A 21529-nucleotide genomic window follows, 5' to 3' on the forward strand; every position below is an offset into this window, starting at 1 on the left:
TCTCCTTAAAAAAAATGACAAACCCTTGGTTTTCTCTCTCTTTTTTTTTTTTTTTTGTAATATTAACAGGCTGAGAATTTTACAAAGCTCCATGTTCTGATTTCTTTTTGCTAACCAGTTCCATCTTCAATTTATCTCTCGCCTGTAATATTTTAATATAAGTAGTCAGGAGGACCCAAGACACTCCTTCAATACTTTGCTTAGAAATCTCAGCTAAAAATACAATCTTATTGTTTGTAAGCTCTATCTTCCAGAAAACACTAGGACACAAACATAATTCGGTGGAGTTCTTTGCTACTTTATAACAGGGATTACCTTTTCTCTATTGTCCAGTAACATGTTCCTCATCTCCATCTGGGACCTCATCAGAATGGCCTTTACCATCTGTATTTGTACCAATATTCTGTACATGATTATTAATGTATTTTTAAGAAGATAGAAGCTTCCTCTATAGCTTTCCTCTTTCCATTGTGAGCACTCACCAGGGCAATTTTAATTGCCTTTAAAAATCCTTTTACAGCAATATTGGATTTTGCTAGCATTTACCTCAAAACTCTGCTAGCCTCTGCCCACTATCTACTTCCAAAGACACTTCTATCTACATTTCTAGGTATTCATTCCAGTGGATCCCCAGTTCTTGGTACCTATTTCCATCTTAGTTCTATCTCCCATCGTGGGGTTTCCGCTCCTATGACCTCATGTAAACCTAATTACTTCCTAAAGGACCTACCTGTCAATACCATCACATTGGTGATTAGGAAGTCAACATAGGAATTTTGAGAGCATAGAAACATTCAATCCATAGCACTACCATACTACCCTACCATAAAGTTTGTCAAATTCTACTGTTACTACCTATTCACTTTTCTACCTTCCTGATGGACTGCAGAACAAGATCTTTGCCATTTTTATGGTTGTATTGCATGTATCTAGCACAGGGACTGTAGGCCCCAAATTAATATTTATTGCATGACCAAGGAATTGATATGTAGAATAGAGTAATATAATTTTTTTTCTTTTTATAATAGAATGTTTTCAATATTTATTAATACCTCTCTAAGGGGTAGCAAATACAATTTTATTTTATGTTTTCCAGTGAATTTACACTTCTTTTCATTAATTTTTCGTTTGTTATAACTTTTCCTGAGAAGCAGAAGAAAAAGAGAAATTGCTCTCAGCTTACAAATAAGATCATTGAAGCTCAAAGCAAGTAATATCTCTTTTAGAAGTTAGTGCTAGCTTTCGGATAGAAATCTCCTAAAAGTCAGCATTCAACACACAAAAATGATTCTTTCAAATGTTCAATATTTTGATGGTTCCTTCTGTGATGTGAATAGAAAAAGAAAGAGCTCTGTATTTCATATAAAGAATTATAGGGTGCCTCTGTGGCTCAGTCAGTTAAGCATCTGACTCTCGATTTTGGTTCGGGTCATGATCTCACATTTGTGAGGCTCAGCGCAGAGCATGAAGCCTGCTTGGGATTCTCTCTGTCCCTTTCTTTCTGCCCCTCCCCTGCTCTCTCTCTTTCTCAAAATAAATAAATCTTTTAAAAAGCTTAGAAGAAAAGAATTATATATCTTAATGTGGAATGTGAATGATGTAATCAGCTAAAATTCACACAGCTAAAAAAGGGTGTTCTCATTTTTTCAAAACATGGCCCAGAAGATATTGAAAATACCATTTTTAAGAATTCTTTTTTTTTTCCTTTTTCCCAATCCAAGATGTAGTGAAGTGTTGAGGTGAGTAATTGTTTCATCATTCATTCTAAACTCTACACAGTGCAGACTACATAAATTCAAGCCTATTATTCCTATGGTATTTATTTCAGGTTGATGTCAATTTACAGCTACAAGAACATTTAATTGAACTGTTGAAGAAAGGAGATGAAGCATTTCTGGAAATAGGAAATTACACTGATATTGGTAAACTGTAAAGAATCAACTTACAGGTGCCTCTAAGATCTGACATAGGAGTAATTAATTCCATTTTATTAATTTCTAATTCTGTCTTCTATTTGTAGCACTAAAGGCATTATACTAATAATGGAAGAAATAAATAAAAAGGAAAATCTCTTACAATCCCACCTCACTAACAAATCCTGTGTTTTCACATTTTGTGTTCTCTTGATCAAAGGAAAACAATTTTGTGTGTTTGGAAGGATAGTGTACATTTTAATTTTTTTTAATTTTTTTTCACTTGACATTATGTTATAAACATTTTTATACGTTGCTCTTCTTCACAATAACACTTTTTTAAATGTTTATTTATTTTTGAGAGAGAGAGAGAGAGAAAGAGAGAGAGAGAGCACAAGCAGAGGAGGGGCAGAGAGAAAGGGAGACACAGAATCCAAAGCAGGCTCCCGGCTCTGAGTTGTCAACACAGAGCCCAACGCAGGGCTCGAACTCACAAGCCATGAGATCATGACCTGAGCAGAAGTCGGATGCCTAACCTACTGAGCCACCCAGGCACCCCCACAATAATACTTTTTACTGCATGGTTTCTAGTCTACAAATTGATACCCTAGTATTTACTGAACCAGTTCTTAGTTTTCAGACATTAAACTGCTTTCAGATTGTCACTGTTATAAATAAGTTAGCAATGAGTACTTTTGCATGTGATTTTTACTTTTTCCTTAAAATAAACCGAGTGTCAACAATAGCAACAGCAGGTCAAAAAACATGAAAATTTTCAAGGTTTTTGCTACTTCGTGTTCAAAAAATGACTACAATTTATACTCTCAGTGGTGTGCATTAGCGCACTGGTTTCAACATTAACTCGCATATATTTGCTAATAGTTGTGAAAAGATACAGCACTGGATTTTACTCCTTTAATAAATAGTCACATTAGTTTTGTTCTGTATGCGATTGTTGGTGTGTGGACTCATTATCCCTTTGTAGATTGTAACCCCCTGATATAAGAACTCTTAAGACAATGACAAGTTTACAAGGGCAGCTGATAATTCTCTGAAGGGAAAGCGATCCCACCCCTAATTTACCCCTTTCCAATTTGCTGGTTCATTCTTTAAGTGTGTGTGATAGGGACTCATATTACACTTTATTCTTACCACAAAATCACCAATTCAATATTTTCTGATGTTGGAACATGATATATATCATTTTGCACTTGATCTTGTAGAGGAAGTAGGGATTAAGATGAGTTTCTGCAGGCTCCATAATTGCATAATAGTGTACGTATTTCTGTTTGACATATAATCTAAAATTACAGAAGTAAAATAGAAGAATCCCTGCACTTATGAGCGCCACCGAAATTATTCATGATCACTATTGACACTTTGATTCTAAGGGGATTTATTTTTTTTAAGATTTAATTTTTTTAGTTTTATTTATTTTTGGCAGAGAAAGAGAGCATGCACATGTATGCACAAGCGGGGGGGTGGGGGTGGGGAGGAGCCGAGAGAGAGGCAGAGAGAGAGAATCCCAAGCAGACTCTGCACTGGCAGCACAGAGCTCCATGTGGGACTTGAACTCACGGACTATGAGACCTCGACCTGAGCTGAAATCAAGAGTGGGATGCTTAACCCACTGAGCCACCCAGGCACCCCAGGGATTTTTTTTTAACACATGAAATGTTGAAATGTTTTTAAATTATGAAATTTTGTCAAAATAACTGCTATGTACCACGTGCTGACTACATGCTAGATATTTCTATATACCTTATATCTAATTTTCCCAACAATCCTATGAAATACACATTCATGTCCCCACTGTGCAGGGTAGGAAAAAAGGACTCAGGGATGTTAAGGGTGTTGTCCAAGTGCAAGCAGGAAATGGCTAAGCTGAATTTCACATCCAATGTTGTCTCTCTAACATCTATAACCTTTCATTTATATTGAAGTCATTTAAAAGTATAAGTATATTTTCTTCTCTAAACACCTATTTTTTATTATAAATAACACTTTGACATTTGTATATTTTAATTCAAAACATGAGGAAATTATAACCAAAGTAATCAAAACACTCAACCAGTTATTATTTCTGCTTATAAACTAATAAAAATTTCTTTCCATATGAATGAAAAAAAGAACTAGTATGAATAAAAACCACTTTGGGAGCCTTATCTCCCAGTGCTCTTTTCTGACAACTGTGCTTTGTGGGTAACAGCCTCATTGGCTAGTCTTTGAACATGATTTTCACCTTCCTGCTTTTGTATCTTAGTTCATTTTCAACTGCAAGCCTCCTTCTCCCACTATTAAGGGCACAATCCAAAGAATATCTTCCTTGTAATAGGTTTTTAAATCATGTCAATCAAAGTTAGTCTTCCCTCTTTGGAATAGCCATGCTACTTTAGCCGATAACACTTCTCCATTATTTATATCCCATGCAGTGTATGGAAAGAACGTGAGCTTTGAACTTTTACAGGTGTGATTAAATATTCACCTCTAATCTAAATTATATCACTTTTTAAAGATCAGTGTGTCAATTAACTATTGCTGTGTAACAAATCACTCCAAAATCCAGTGGCTTAAGACAATAAGCATTTCTGAATGCTTTTTTTTTTTTAGAAAATGAGAACTTTTAAGATTTACTCTTAGCAACTGTCAAATATATAGTCAGTATTTTTATTTTTAATTGCAGTTTTTAAATGTTTGTTTATTTTTGAGAGAGTGCAAGTGGGAGAGGGGCAGAGGGGGCGGGGGCAGAAGATCCAAAGCAGATCTGCACTGACAGCAGTGATCCCGCTTGAAATCATGAACCTTGAGGTCGTGACCTGAGCCGAAGTCAGACGCTTAACCCACTGAGCCACCCAGCTACCCCCAGTATTATTAATTATAGTCTTATAATTAACTGATAGTCCTAGTTCTCTTAAATCTATGAGTAAGCTAGGTGGCTTATGGGCTAGCTGGGCTTATTTCTACATCTGCAATGAGACTTATATCAAGGGTGCAACTTTACTGATCTTGGCTGGGTTCCTTTCCATGTTTGGTGGTTGGCTGGCAATAAGATGATCTAGGATAACCTCTCAGGACAACTGGCTCTTTCCACACAATTTCTCATCCTCCAGTAAGCTAGCTTCAGCTTTTCCCACATGGAGGTGAGAATGCCAAGAGAAAGTAAGTGGAAGATTTCTTAGAACCAGAGCTCAGAAATGACAGTCGATTGTACTGCATTCTGTTGACCAAAACTAATCCAAAGGAAAGTTCACATTCAAGTCATGGGAAATAAACTCTACTTGATGGGAGGAGCTGCCAAAATCAGTGTAATGGGAATATCTACATTTCAGAGCTACTATAAAATAAGGTATATGAGTAAAAAGTACTTGGCAAATCCTTTGAATATATAAATTCAACACATGCTAAATTATGTGTTCCTTATACATCTTGGTCTCCACATCCTGCACATGGTAAGTCTACAAGAAGTACCAAATGAATGGATTATAGAAATCTATAATTTAGAAGACTTGAAAAAAATTTTAATAAAAGTTCAAAAGTTAAAAAAATATTTTAATAAAAATACACAATTAAATAGACACATTATTGTCTCAAAATTATATTTAATTCAAGTTATGTAAAATACCTAGCAAAATAAAAACTGATCCTAAAAGCATGACAATTTTAACCATTTTTCTTTAAACTCTTGTTTCCTAATTCATATTTTTATGTCATATAAAAAGTGGGAATTTTAAAAGGAGGTATTTGATCATTTTCAATATATAATTTGTGCAGGACCATTATTTTTGGCAATAGATTTTCTTTTATGGGAGTGAAATAGAGTATATAAATTCTGCATCGCACGCTGGGAGAAAATCAGTATGGCTACACACTTCTCATGCTTCAAGGATTTTTACTATAATAGAAATCTACAGGAACATAACACCTTCGAACTTCACTGCCTCAATGTGTCTTAGACAGACATGGTGAGAATGCATTCCTGTGAGTTTTACTTGCTGAAATAAAGCACACATAGAGTTTAGTAGCCAAACAAATATGCTGACTTTACTTACAATTTTAGAAGCTATCTTTTCTTGTCAAAGAGCTTTGCAACAATAATCTGAAAAAAAAAACCAAACCAATATGTCAATTTTAGAAATGGGTAAATTAGAGAAAATTGAAATACCTGTGTTTATATATGTAGTAAAACTCAGAGCTGGAATATGAGTCCTACAAATGGATAAAATTTCTCTCATTCAATAAGAGAATAAAATCTTCTATCATAATGAAACCCATAATTTCCCTAATTTATCTCCTTTTATAGGTTCATATGTTTCTACAGAATCCTGAGGTGGTAATTCATTGTTTCTAACATTTGATTGGCATCTCATCTTTTATACATGTCAAAGGCAAGTTTTTATACCCATTAAAAAATACACAAGCTTGAATGTGCTACATATAATGTTTAAGATTTTTAAGTTAATGTTTCAAGATTAAGTAGTTCAAAAACTCAGACAACAATACTGAATAACATAAAAATCATATGCTCAGGACCTGGTTTTTTCATACTTTCACATTATTCCATATTTGCTTTTGTTGTAGTTGGGGTTCTCTTTAAAATCCTTGGTATTTCTATTACCTTTGCTCCTTCTCAGAGGTAATCTGGTCTCATTAATTCAATGTTTATCATTTATAGTTAGGTTTTCTAATATTTCCATACTTGCATTTATCTCTAATAACATATAATTTAATTTTGCAGAATTTTAAGCTTGATATAAATGATATCCTATTACAGGTATTATTTTGCAAATTGCTTTGTTTTGCTTAACATTATGTTTGTGAGCATCACCTGTATTAACGTATGTGTTGCTCTGGTTTGTTTATTTTGACTGTTATATATTTATAGCATTCTATTTTGTGACTGTATCCCACAATGTATTGTTTCTCTTATTGATGGACATTTCAATTATTTCTAATTCTTTACATTTTCAACCAGTGCTGTGCTGCTGTGAAATCTTGAACATTTCTCTTTGTATACACATGGAAGAAATTCTCTGCTAGAAAAGAAGATGCTGAGTTGTAGGGAATATACACCTTCAACTTCACTAGACATTACCAATTTACAGCTCATTCACTGCATATGAGAGTTCCCTTTATCCACATTTTTTTCCTTTAAGTTACATGCTTTCTTGTTATAAAGTAACATACTGTGATCCCTTTCTCCTCTTTGACCTCAGGGTATACTCGGCTACGTAGCTGCCAGACACTTTCTTCATCAAGATCATGGATCATCATTACACAGTAGGGAAGAACTATATCAGTTCCTCCACCATGGTTTGCAGCAAGAGAGGTTTGTTTCATTCTGTGGGAGGAAGATATCAGGAATATTGAAAAGGGGCACCTCTCCCTGCTTCCATATGGAGGGAATGTGTGATTAAAGATTGACTATCTCCAAGTGAGTCCTCTGCAAATAAACATGGACAAAACTCATGGAATTTTGTAGCCTGGGAATCACTAAACATCCTTACTCCTTCACCCCCAGATTCTCCTAGAAAGATTTATATTAAAAGGCTCATTTTGTCTTTGGAATGAGGCACCTTTGGTATGCGTTGTGTGACCATCCAGGAGTCAGCAAATTTCCCCATCCTCCCTCCATCCCCCAGAAAGTGATAAACCTCTTTTGCCTAGTGCTCTCATTCTGATGTTCCAGGTAGCATCGAGTTTGCCTGATATTACAGCAAGACATTAACCTCTTCACTTCCTAACTGCCTCATTGATGATAGGAGAATCAGAGGGAGAGTTGGGTGATCAGAGGGAAAGCATTTTCTCAACACAGCCGGAATGTAGCAAATCCTGAAATGTAACTCAGTCCTGCTTCTTAGAAGAAATGTTTTTTCTACTATACCATTTTTCCAAAATGATTCCCTTCAGTTTCTCTAGTTTGTCCTCTGAGGTGGGTGTTTTTTGTGTCTTTTTTTTTTGTATTTTCTAGAGAAAATTGGGTTTTATGATATATTTCTAGAAATGATATATAAGCATGAACTTTAGACTCAATATTATATAGACCCTCTGCATACAGTATTCTGTATCCTGTCAAGTCATACAAGACACAGAATTTCAGAGCAAGAAGGGATCCTCAAAAAGATCCTCAAAAAACCCTATATATATATATATGCATATATATGTATACACACGTGCACGCACACACACACGTATATATATACATATATATATATATATATATATATATATATATATATATATTTTTTTTTTTTTTTAGTAGGCTTCACACTGAGCACAGAGCCCAACACAGGGCTTGAGCTCACAGGCCTGAGATCAAGACTTGAGCTGAGACCAAGAGTCAGATTCTTAACTGACTGAGCCACCCAGACATCTGGTAAAATTAAATATGGGAAGAGGGTGTCTGCTAGAAACATGCAGAGCCATAGTCATATTAATTTTTTCCTTATTGTAACAGTAAAGAAAGAATAAAACTAAACCACAAAATCCTACCAAACAGAGATAACTATTAAAATATCATTGTCTGTCTCTCCAACTGAAGGAAGCATTAACAGGAGAATAGATAACTAAATTGGGTATTTACTTAACACCATAATAATTATCATAATCCTCTTGGGTTTGATTTCAGTCTAGGCATTTATTAAAATGTCTTGAGCAAATTATTTAATCTCCCTGAGCCTCAGTTTCCCCATATGTAAATACAGGGAAATAGTTTTGAGGATTAGATGTAATACATTAGAAACTGAGAACAGTATCTGCCAATTATCAGTGCTAGATAAAGCCTAACTCTTATTCTAAGTGAAAACGTAGATTGTGCTTCATTACAATAGGAAAGATATTTTTATATTTCATGTGTATTTTATTTGACTGTATACACATAGTTTTACATAGAGTACTCTATATTTTTCAATGTGCTGTGTGTTTCTCCCTTTATTTTCTTAAAGTTTATTTATTTTGAGCAAGAGAGCACAAGTGCAAGTGGGGGAGGGGGAAAAAGAGAGGGAGAAAGAGAATCCCAAGCAGGCTCAGTGCTGTCAGCACAGATCCCCATGTGGGGCTCAATCCCACGAACCTTGAGATCATGACCTGCGCTGAAATCAAGAGTCGGACACTTAACTGCGTCAACCCAGGCACCCCAATACATTTTTTAATGGAAGATAAAGACAAGTCTGCAGGTGTCCAAATTGATATAATACTTCAATACATGACTGACGGAATACTTTATGTCATGAGTTAGGCTGCCTCTCCATGGCTTTGACTGTGCTGCTGCAACTGCCTGTATCCCCTTTTCTCCTTTTGCCTCCAACATTCCAGTATCACCTTAAAGAAGAAAATTTAACCGTATCTCCAGGTACAACTTGTTTCTCCTCCTGATTTGAGATCTTATTAATTACCAAGAATTGACCTCTCCTATCTTTGTGACCCACTGTGGCTTGAACATAAATATATTTATCATGAAGCTGAAACCATTCTTTTTGCACTTTTCCAAGGAGATACCTGTACCTTGGGATTACAGACTGTAATTCATCTTTGTTTCCCCAGTATTTAACAGAATAGGTGCTCTGTGAATATTTGTTAAAGTAGAAAGGAGAAAGAGGGAGAGGGAATGAAGGATGGATTGTGTTAAATTGGAAATAGGCTATTGTAATGGACAATAGGGCTTCAGTCAAGAGAATTCTTTTTAAGAATGGCAGGAATTGGTCTGAAAGGAATCTGGCTGCTTTCAGTGTTAAGTTTTTATCTGTATCCATCCTAACCCAGCTATGATTGTGTATAGGTCCAGGGAGAATAAAAGGGGCTGTGTGTCAGTTGAAAGGTCTGTTTCACTAGACTCAGTAATGATTTGGGACTCCAACATCTCTGCTGTGGAATGCTTCATTTTACAACTGAACATAACATACTTCACCAGTGCAGAGGCATTAGCGTAGTGGCGGTAGTAATGCTGGCTTTTGCCACCATAGGCCACTGGGCATGGTGCCATTAAAATAAAGACAAAACAGTTTTGGAGGCCAGAAGCTGGGAAATCTCCATCATGTTGGTGATCCTGGCTGTGACATCAGCAAATCTTAAGAGTAGCTGTTATTCAATAAATAGTGGTGATAGAGATGACCTGATTCTAAGGCCACCAAGAGCTATCTCTTCTTAGGGCAGATCTATCTTCTTGGGGCAGCATCTCCATAGAATTGTTAAGGCTGGTGGTGGCTGTGGAATCCTGAATTAGTTAAAAGAATTTAATTAGAAGTTAACTTCTTTACCAATTTATTTATCATAGTCCTAAGTTTTTGCAGGTGCTGGACACATAGGAATGAAATGAATTTTCTTTTCTTATGGAGCTATAATTTTAGGAGGAAGAAACAGAAAATAAATAGATGAGTAAATAAATAATGTAATTTCAGGTGTTTACACCCAGGATGCAAAAGAACGGAATCCAGGATGACTTCTAGGTTTTGGAGAACGATTATGCTGTTTACTGAAACACAGAGTGCTGGGGTTTCAGTGGGCAAAATCAATGTTTGATTTTGGGTAAGTAAATTTTGAGACGTTGACTTGCATGGAAACATTGATTAACCAGTTGGATAAAGGATTAACCAGTTGGATCACAGCAATGAATCTCCACTGCAGAAAGCCTGAAATTAGGGCTAAGAACATTGGTAGTGCAGCCTGGAGCAGTAAGTAAAGGCTGACAGCCAGCGGCTCCCTGGACTGACTTGTAGTCCTTATAGCCCGTCTAGGGGTATTCCCACATACGTTCAAGGATGTTTGCTCTGAAAGGAAAGGAGCTGGAATTGTTTCAGGAGCACGTGGGAACTCGAAGGGAGCAAGATTTGAGTGCTAACTCTCATGTGATCTCATTGATACCTACAAATTAGTAAGGTATGGTGTGTTCTGGTAATAGATGCACATGCAAAGTGTTGCGTGTAATTATGTAACGAAGTGTCCCAGTGCGATTGTGTGTTTTCACTGTATGAGTAATTCACAACATTTATTACTGTCTCCAGGTTAGTGATGTTATATTAGTGGAGACAGTGTGGTATAATAGGAGAGTACTGGATTTGGAGCCAAAGTGAGGTAATTCTCCTTGAATAAAGAACATGTTGCCCCAGCTGCTGGATGTCCTATTGGCAGACAGTCTTCAGCTGTCACCACCTTCAGGGATTGCTTCCACCACTGCAGACAAGCATGTTTGCTAAGCTCACAACCGTTCCTGGGGTGGCCCACATCCAAAGTGGAGAGACTGTTTACAGACCACAGAGAGAGCTAGGCCTCAGCAGCCCCAACACTTCTCATGCTGGATGTTTGAGTCTTCCCAGCCCAGGCATCAAATATGTGAGTAAAAGTTTTAAGGTGACCTCAGCCCCAGTGATCACCTAACTACCACTGCATGACCCCAAGTGAGGATTGACTAGCTAAGCCTAGTCAACCCTCAGATGAGCAAACTAAATGAGTGTCATTATTTTAAGCCACCATTTCAAGGTGGTTTGTTCACAGCTATGAATAACTGCAAGTATAATTGAATTATTTTACTTCTTTCTGCCTCAATCTCTCTATCTATGATATGGGAATCTTTTTATTAAAACTTCTGCACCTATCTCATGAGAATGTTGTGGAAATAACCTTAATAGTGTATGTAAACTTGCTTTATAAGCTGTAAGATGCATTAGAGGTACAATTTATTATAATTATCACCATAAATCATCATTAACTGGGAAGAGAGTGTACAGAATACCAGAAGAGCATGGCTTCTGATTTCAAGGGGCAATGATATCAGCTTTCAGTTAATTATAATTTATCCTAAGCACATAAAGATTCGTGGTCTACATATTGGGAAAAATTAAATGTAAATAGAAGGGTCTTAAATGGGAAGGCGAATGGAAGTCAAGAAGTAGGTTTAAAAACAGTAATGTAACATTCACTTTTCTTTATCTAGCTCTTCCATATATCTCAGATCAGAACAGTATTTTCAAGTATACTTATAGAGGGTACAATTTTGTCCTGTCCAGCTTCAAACATAGAAACTTGGCACTTAACAATTTGCTCTTTTGCACTCACTTAACATTGCCCCTATCCTGTCTTTGTTCTCTTCCCCTATATACTTCAAATGCCTATATCTCCAACTTGATATAAATGTATGTAAAGAAACATTCCAGAGATTTTTCATAGAGTAACAATCATAGGAGTTACATAACACATGCTTATAAAATAAATATAAAATCTAAACAGTGCAAATGTGATTTGAAAGATAATAAAGGATCGATGATTACTTACTACCAAGCTTTTTAAAAATTTCGTTGAAAATTGGGAATTCAACTACCAATGTGACCAGATTTTTTAAAAATTTTATTGATTTTCTAGATTCCAAGATTTTCCCCAAATCTTCATTAATGCAGCCTGCCAATTATTCCAGTTCCTGCTCCTTCCTTGGCTTTCTGGGCGCCTCTGGGATTGCACTTCCTGAGCCCCTTATGGTAACAGTTGTGTTAAATTGTGAGTGTAAATTATTTTACTTTGGGTGGAACATTTTATTTTTTATTTTTAAATTTTGTTTATTTTGAGACACACACACACACACACACACACACACGAGTTGGGGAGGGGCAGAGAGAGAGAGAGAACCCCAATCCCAAGCAGGATTCGTGCTGTCAGCTCAGAGTCCGATGCGGGGCTCAATCCCACAAACCATGAGACCATGACCTGAGCCAGAATCAAGAGTCAGACACCCAACTGACTGAGCCACCCAGGTGCCCAAGTTGGGTGGGGCAATTTAATTCTGGTTCTAGACCATCCCAGAGCTCATGTTCCCTCTGGAAGAGATCCCTCTTCCCCCTGCTGACCTACAGTGGATCTATAACATGAGCAAGAAATAAACAGTCATTGCTTTTTAAACCTTTGATTTTTTTTTGTTTTTGTTCTGTTTTCTTTTCCCATAACATAAGATACAATCTTACTGATAGAGCCCCTAATACTTAGTGACCAGAACTGATTGATGGGCTTGGCAAAGCTTGAGGACAGCTGAATCACAGCTCAAGTACAATTTCTCTCCTTTCCAGTTCTTTGTCAGTGGAATATAAATCGGTTTAGTAATTCAGCACTTAATTTGAGATGCCAACTTGTTACCACAGCGAGCACAAGCCAGCACTTCTAATCATATGTACTCTTTAGGCTTTCCAAATTCTATGTTAAATGTTGCTAAAATAGGCTAGCTATAGTGTCTCAAATTATATCTGGAGTTTCCTGAGGTGGGTTCCACAGAGAATACAGTGAGACTAGAGATTGGTATGCAGAAAGTTAATGCGAGAGTGCTGTCCAGAACAACACCTGTGACCAAGTGCAGAAAACAGAAGTGGCCCCAGGGAGATGCCGAACTACGATGCAATCACGAGGCCTCAGCTGACTGTATGGACAGCTATTTAGATGGCCCTTTCTATTTGCCCTAGTTGAAGCAAAGAAGCTTTTGTGTCCATGCACCAACCATTCACTGGCGGTAACTGATCACAGAGAGGTGTCATTTCAGCTGGGCAGCTGGCTTCAGAGGAGAGCAAACTGGGAAGGGGCTCAGTTGTGAGCTATCAGCGGCCACCACTCCTGGCAGCCGAAAGAACTTCTGCCTCTGTCCTGAAGGGGAGTCTGTGGTGCGACCCAGCATCTAGTACAAGAGTAATAGAAATTCCTAATAAGATCACTGGAGCCTGTACTAGGTTATCTCCTATGGAAACTGCTACCTCTTAGTTATTGTCCACAATGATCTGTGCACTTAAACTGTTGTTTCCCAACTCCAACTGTCAGAAGCATATTTACCCTTAAGGATTCAGCTCAGACACCATCTAGGAAAACCCTACCAGGAAATACCTCTTGATGTTGTTTTCAGCTATGATTGTCCTCTTTTGGACTCTCTTGACACTCTACGCCAGTCCTGTGTTATCAGTTTGCTTTGAATGGGGAAAAGGTCCTCTAAGTGAATGACTATGAAGCTGCTCATCAAATCTGAGGCGTAGAGAATTGAAGATGGAAGATGGTAGGGTTGGGGGGGATAACATGAGAAATTCAGATAGGACATTCTAGTGCCATTTGTTTCTCTGGGGTCCCACACAGATGACACTCAGCCTGGGAGACCCAGAGTATCTGCTGTTCCATGTTATGTCCTGTAAGCTAGGTTCTTCTCTCTTTCTCCATATTCTGTGGACTTTCCTTATTATTATCCTAAAGCTTCAGTAGAAGATTGTTTACATGTCCCATTCTTGACTTGTCCTTGTTTCAGAGACTTAGAGGGAGAGCTTGGCCTTGTTTCAGAGACTTAGAGGGAGAACACGTAGTTTCCAGGCCTTCTGCCCCCATTCCCACCCCTGACTCCATCCCATGATGGTTGTGGTGTTAAATATTGAAAATTTTGCTTAGGGTGAGGGAAATGTCAGAGAATAAGAATCTGAGCTGTCAGGTCTAACTGTTCTTTTCTAAGTAGAACTCCTCCCTAGAGAGTCAACCTCTGCTTATCTGTTTTAATTTTTATTTTGCAGGGAAGTGATTTCTTTATACTTTAAATTAACATTATTCATATGCATGTTTTATTTCTTCATTAGACCTAATTTACTTGAGATAAACAGTAAATTTGGGGAAATCACTAGAAGACTGAATTTTCCCATTGGCAATATGAGTGGCTATAATTCTTCAAGGGCTCTTCTATCTGCAGAAGTTACTAATTTTATGTGAGTCAGCCTAAAATGATAGGATGTCACAATTCTAGAAAGGTTGAGAATACCTTATCTCTGGTTTCCATATTAGTTTGCTGGCAGATATGCTGCCTACATTTTTTTGTTACTGTCAAGCGAAATAACTGCTCTGGAACAGAGGGCGAGAATAACACAAAGAAAGTAAAACAAAGAAATTGCACAACAGCCATCATCAGGAACTCAGGGGCAATTTGACTTAAAGCAGCTTGAAATTTTAAAGGAAAAACAGAAAATGCAATCTGTTTTCTCTTTTGCTTCCTGTTTCTTCTTTAAATAAGCACAGTCTATCTCCCCAAAGATTTCCCCCTAAAAAGAAAACACATTGCACAGATTGTCCTATAATTTAAATCACAATTAAGCTTCCAGTTAGAATGTATCATCATAAATCTGCTATAAATCCCCCAGTGTTCCCTTAAATTCCCTTACCCTTAAACAGCATGACCCCAGGTTTATTTTCCCTAGACATAAAAAGTTGAATTATAGCTTATTTATGAGTTTCATGAATAAGACTAATTTGATTGCCATTTGTAGAGAAATTCTCACCAGGTTATTACACTCCTAGATCCCATTAACTAATAAAAACTATGCAAAATAAAAATGACTTCAAATTAGCTCAAGCAAGATTGCTGGCAACATTTCTTTATATAAAAAGAAGATGCCACTGACCATCACTGTGAAGAATATTTCCTCCTGTTGCCCCTGCTCAGCACTTTGACCTATGTTAAATACAACCTACTTTTTATATACATTTACAAATCTGCCTTTTAGCCTGTCATTTATTCTTGGTGGGATATTGCTCCTTTACTGAGAATCTACTCCCTGTGAACAGTGGTTAAAGTTGTTCAGATTTTATGTTTTGACCTAAACCTGGGTACCCACTATAAATCCAGACTTGACTTGAGAATGTCCAGCATCTGGTAAAATAGGTCAGCTGAGGTTTCAATGACTTGAGGGCTTCAGTAATCACAGAGAAAGGAAAATGACCGGAGGCATTAAGACTGCTAGCTACTTCTAGGGCAGTATAAGATTATTGCAAAAAGCCATGCTTTGTAATCAATAAAATAACAACTGATAGCCACTACAGTATAAGCTCCATAAGGCAGAAATTTTTTGTTGTACTGTTCACTGACATTGTAAGCACTCAAGCATTTGTTGAATAAATGGATGGACTTTAGTCCTGGCTTTTTTCTATGATCAAAGTCTAGTTCTGTGATCCTGCTTCTTCATCTATAAAATGGAGATAAAAATAAAAGAATTGTTGAGTTACATAAAGTAACTTTGGAGAAGTGTTGGAAACTTGTGCAGCACAAGTATAAATACATCAATATTTTAAACAATAAAATTTTTTTTAATAACTTAATAAGATGACTCAAGCTAAGTCTGAAATAAGATTATTTTAAATCCCTTGAAGGACAATGATGGGCAAAACTGTTGTTTGAAACTTGCAAGCACTGTTTTTTCCCCTAAAATGTGAAGGATTAGTTAAACTTTTAGGCCTGAAAAGCCTCTGTTTTTGGAGAATCCTCTGAATGGATATTCAAGTTTATACAAATGTAGAACAATGACTCTCTGCTGAAATAGAAAGATTTTAGATACACAGCATAAAGAAAATAAACAGCATGCTTAATATTGTAACATTTTTATTAATTTAGGCAGAATCTGTCTTAAAAACATGTTTCCCTACTATGTATCGATCTCAATTATTCTATGTCTGTACATTATTGCTTGTCCTTATAGAAGTCGATAAGCATTTTGTTTTTCCAAGCAGTGACCCATAGAGATTGGGAGAGGAGACCTAGAAATGGCAGAAAAGAGTGGAAGACATGATTTTCATTGCCATAGGAACACATTGTCACAAAGGACATAAAAAGAATTTGGATTGCTGAAGCCCCACATGAATATCCCACAAATGCTGTATTTTGAAGTAAAACAACAACAACAACCTCAAACTCTTAGAAATGTATTAATGTTACATTATCCTGGCCTGAAGTCCCTTGGGAAGCAAAGGGCAAGACCCTACCCTTAGGGATGGGAGTGGGATTTGGGGAGAATGGAGTATTCAATTCAGAGAATGGAGACTGAAAGGGAAAAGCCAGAGGGCTGTGGATTCTCTATCTGCCACCCACCCAGAGTGGGGAGGAGGTAGAATGGAAGTCAATGTTTAGAGATAGGGTCAGAATGGGAAAGGGAGGAGAGCGATCAAGGTAATTCCTGAGGTTCTGTGCATGTTAATGTTTGATGGAATATACAGGTAACTCTAGGAATTTTTAAAAGGGCAAAAGTACAACAAAACAACAACCAATGTTCATTTGAAAAATCTAGAAAACAGAATGAGTATTCTCTGGTTTAGAAACAATGACCACCTTTATAATCTTTATATGTCCTTGTAGCTGTTCAACAGTTCAGTAAATATTTATGGAGCACAACTGTGTCAACAACTGGGCTGGATGCTAAGTTTACAGACTAATAAGGCAAGACCACTGATATCAAGGTGCTCACAGTGGGGAGAAACAGCATATAAATGATTAAATACAATAACATGTTAACAGGAGTCTGTGTGTGTAATAAAGGAGCACAAAGGAGGAGGAGTAATTATACTGGGCAACAACCAGGAGGTGGTGATATTTGAATCATATTCTTTCAGTCTGAAACTGCAGCTGTTCCTCTGCATAATAGATGCCTGTTTTTACTTTACAGGTCAAAAAAGTAGGATGGGGAAACTATATGGTACTGACAGCCCTCTGAGGCGAAACACTGGAATGTGTATTCCATGGCAGATTACTCAGTTTTGTGATTATCACAGTGGTCACTGATGGTATTACACAAATAGAACACTGCTAGCTGGCATAAAAAAAATTGCTTCAGTGTTACATCAGTGAGAAATAATCACTACCATTAATTTGCTTAACTTTAAAATATTGAATAATTTGTGGAATATATTAAATATTGCAATATTCTGCATTTTCAAGTCTTTTTTGAAAACTGTTCTTTCCCTTTACCTTAATCAGAAAGCGGCAAATGAACCCTCTAAACTTATTCATATACAACCAATATTTATTGTCTACCATGTGCTAAGCATTGAGGTATGTCACAAAGATATGTCACAATAGGAATAAAGGTCAGAAGAAAAATCTGAATGAAGGATTAAGAGATTAAATAGGGTGCAAGTAATTCCTCCAGAAATGGATCAGATCTGGGGACTGAAATAGAAATAGAAATGCACATGGGGTGAGATGTAGAGAGGATGGGTATTTCAAGTTCAGCATGTGCAAAGACACAAAGATGGAGAACATCAACATTTCAGAAATGACACAAAGTTTTTTAAAATGGCATGTACAGGGACACCTGGGTAGCTCAGTCGGTTAAGCTTCTGACTCTTGATGTTGACTCAGGTGAGGTGTCTCCTGGTTGGTGAAATCAAGCCTCACAGTGGGCTCTGCGCTGACAGCGAAGAGCCTGTTTGGGAGTCTCTCTTCCTGTCTCTCTGTCCCTCTCCCATTCGTGCTGTCTCTCAAAAGAAGTAAAGAAACTTAAAAAATAAAATGGCACATACAATGCTCCATTATCTGAGGCTTCTGTGATCTCCTACACTAAATCTTGATACTTCTTGCATCAAACATTATGTCTCTTCTATGCCCTTGACTGTGCAGTCTACTTTATTTATAATGCATTCTACTCTTTTTCTCTGGTTATGTCTTTATACAGGTCATCTCTACTCAACTATGGACTCCCTAGGGACAGACTCACATCTTATTCATCTTTGTATCCCAACACTTAACATACTTCTTGGCATAAGGTAGGCATTCTATAAATGCCTTTTGAATTCATTCATTCATCCATCCATTAACAAAGTTATCACATTATCTTTTGTCATTGGTTGGTGCTTGGTTTACAGTAAGGAATACACAAAAAAAGAGAAGGTGGTCTAAGGAAGAAACAGGAGACTGGGAAAGTAGGTTGAGAATAAATTATGGAAAGCCTGGCATGCCACCTTAAAGAGATTAGAATTAATTCTGTAGGCAATTTTCACCAAGGGTTTACACAGAATGAAGAGATATCATATTTCTGATAGAGCAACATAAGTATTTTGTAGAACTTTAGAGAGGGCAGAGACTGGCACTAATAAGTACTACCGAAGTAGGAATTTAAGTCAGAATTCAAAGAATAAGAAATACTTGTGACTCTAGAGAATTGAAAAACGATGTAGATGACTACAGAGAAAATGTTAATTACAGAAGAGGCAGAATTTGTGAAATAAAAATCTAAGGGTGAAGATGTGTTTGGATCTCATAAGAAATAACAGTAATAAAAGGGAACCAATTGGAAGAAGATAAAGCAGATGTGTATGGATTTGAAATAAAAAGTAAGATACCATCATGACATAGAGAACAATGAATAAAATGAGAATTGTATTTGAGACAAAGGAGCCAGTAATTATCTCTATAAAGGAAGGGGTGTGGCAGAACAGAAGAGGTAAGCTGAGTAGCTTTGGCCATAAACCATGGAAGTGATAAAAGCCTGGAGAGCTGAAAAACTAAAATTACAAATATGAAATAAGAAGGGGTGCCAAGGTGACTCAGTCAGTTAAGCATCCATCTCTTTCTCTCTCTCTCTCTTTTTTTTTTTTATTTTTATTTTTTGAGAGAGAGAGGGCGCAAGTGAGCCAGGGACAGAGAGAGGGAGAGGCTGAGAGAGAGAAGCAGGGGTCACCCGAAGTGGGTGAGCTCACCTGATGCGAGACTCATCATGACCTGAGCTGAAGTCAGGTGCTTAACCAACTGAGCCATCCAGGCTCCAGTATCATATCCAACTCTTGATTTCAGCTCAGGTCATGATCTCAAGATTTGTGAGATTGAGCCCCGTGCTGTCAGTAAGGAGCCTGCTTGGGATTCTCTCTCTCTCCTCTCTCTCTCTGTCTTAAAATAAACAAACTTAAAAATATACATATATGAAATAAGAAGATATTGCATTTTATGAATATTGTGTGAAAATATTTTCTTAAAGAGCTGGTTGGCACGAGACTTCTCTGTTTTCTTAGGAAAAGCTACTTTCTATATGGAATGTAAGAATGTGAAAGCAAGGCTTGAAGGAGAAAACAAAGATCTGACTTACGTTTTCAAAAATGAGACCTCCTCTAATATGGTTGAACTTCCCTTTATAAACTAATACTGGATAAAATGTAATTATTGTTATATAAGCCATATGCCAAACTCAATAGCAAAAAAACAAAAAAATATAGGAAACTCACAGTGCCAGAAATAAACTGAAAAACAGAAGAGCAGAAACTGATGCCATGGCAGCCCTCCCAACATTTTATCCTTAGTTATATGGCCCAGGAGCCAGCTTCCGGGTTCCAGTGCACAAGCACAAGGCCTTGAGCCTCAGTGAGGCAGAGAAGCAGGAAAATCCTGGAGGCTTAAACAACTGCCAGTCACTGGGACTGGAAAAATTCCACCTCCTAGTCTGGAAGAAGCCAAGAAGTTTGTTCTTTGCTTGGGGCTTTGATTAGGGGCTAAAAACAAAAGGTACCTGTGAGAAATAAAACACCTCGGCCTGCAAGATATAAATTTACAGTATCTGCATAATTCAGGAACTACAAACTGAGAAATAATCATTTACAAATGCCCCAGGATATTTAAGAGCCAAAGAACCCTGGCAGAAACAAATACATAACTGTTCTGAAGGGACTCTTTCACAACTCAGGGCATAAGAGACTTCCATAAAACAAAACAACCCCATCCCAGAACAGCACCACGGGAGGATATAAATCACTATGAGTAAAACTCAGCAAATGTTGTAAACAGTAGAGTTAGGAACTCAAAAGCTGGAAATAATAGAAGTACCTGAAAGAGAAGATAAAGACACTTGATTAAAGAGGCCAACTAATGGAAATCATGATGAAAGAATATAGGCAGATTTCACAAAGAACCAAACAGAACATGTAGTACTAAAAACAATATTGTCACTGAAATGAAAATGAATGGGTCTAACCAGATCCCATAGATGAATCAATATGGTCACCTCTTTTTCTGTTCCTTATTTTAAATTATGCTCAGCTATATTTCTTGTCATATAGGCTATATGTGGTGTATTCAAAATGTGCTGCTATGCAGTACAATTTTACAATATGAACTTCCCATCGTTATCAGTTCATGCCCTTGAACCCCAGTTTATCTCTCAACAAAATGAATCAACCTTTCCTTACATCTGCAGTCAAGGTAAAGTCCTTTTATTTTTTTCTTCTGTCCTAAATTGCAGGGAGAGAGGATTCATCAACGTCCCAAGAAGAGCTACTTTAGGACTCTAAAATTAGAAATGTGCATCCAGGGAAAGAGGGTCCTTCCCAGTGCTCTGGAAGAAAAGACCAAATCTTTTTCCTAGATCCCTCTTATGGCTTGATCAGTGCCCCTGTTGGTACTGCTGCCTTGTACATAAGGACTAAAACTCTACCAGCCTGCCCATCTTGAAGCTTTCAAAAGATTTTGATCCACGATAATGAAACAACAACAGTGCTCTATTTTTACTACATTTACTCTACAGCCTATCTTTACTTCCAGACTTTCCCTTTCCAAATTAGGGGAGTGTTAGTGGCTTTGTGCCTTGGTCTTTTTCACTTCCCTGTGATCTTAGGAGGCAGTTGTAAGTAAGCCATTAGTTATTTCGTCATCATTCCATACGAACAGAAATTCCTTACTGTTCCTGGCCTGCTGGAAAACTAAAACAGATACATATCTCTCCTTTTATAAGCAATTTTCATTTAAGTAAATACTTTCAGTGGGAGTAGGTATGTATAGTCTTATAAGTACTCATAAGTGCTCATCCAGAAGTGCATTTGCATATGTTTTCATCCATTTGACTTAAATATATGTGAATTATTAATCTATTAAATAAGTG

This window comes from Prionailurus bengalensis, chromosome D4 (genome assembly GCF_016509475.1).
Source record: "Prionailurus bengalensis isolate Pbe53 chromosome D4, Fcat_Pben_1.1_paternal_pri, whole genome shotgun sequence".
Taxonomy (NCBI): domain Eukaryota; kingdom Metazoa; phylum Chordata; class Mammalia; order Carnivora; family Felidae; genus Prionailurus; species Prionailurus bengalensis.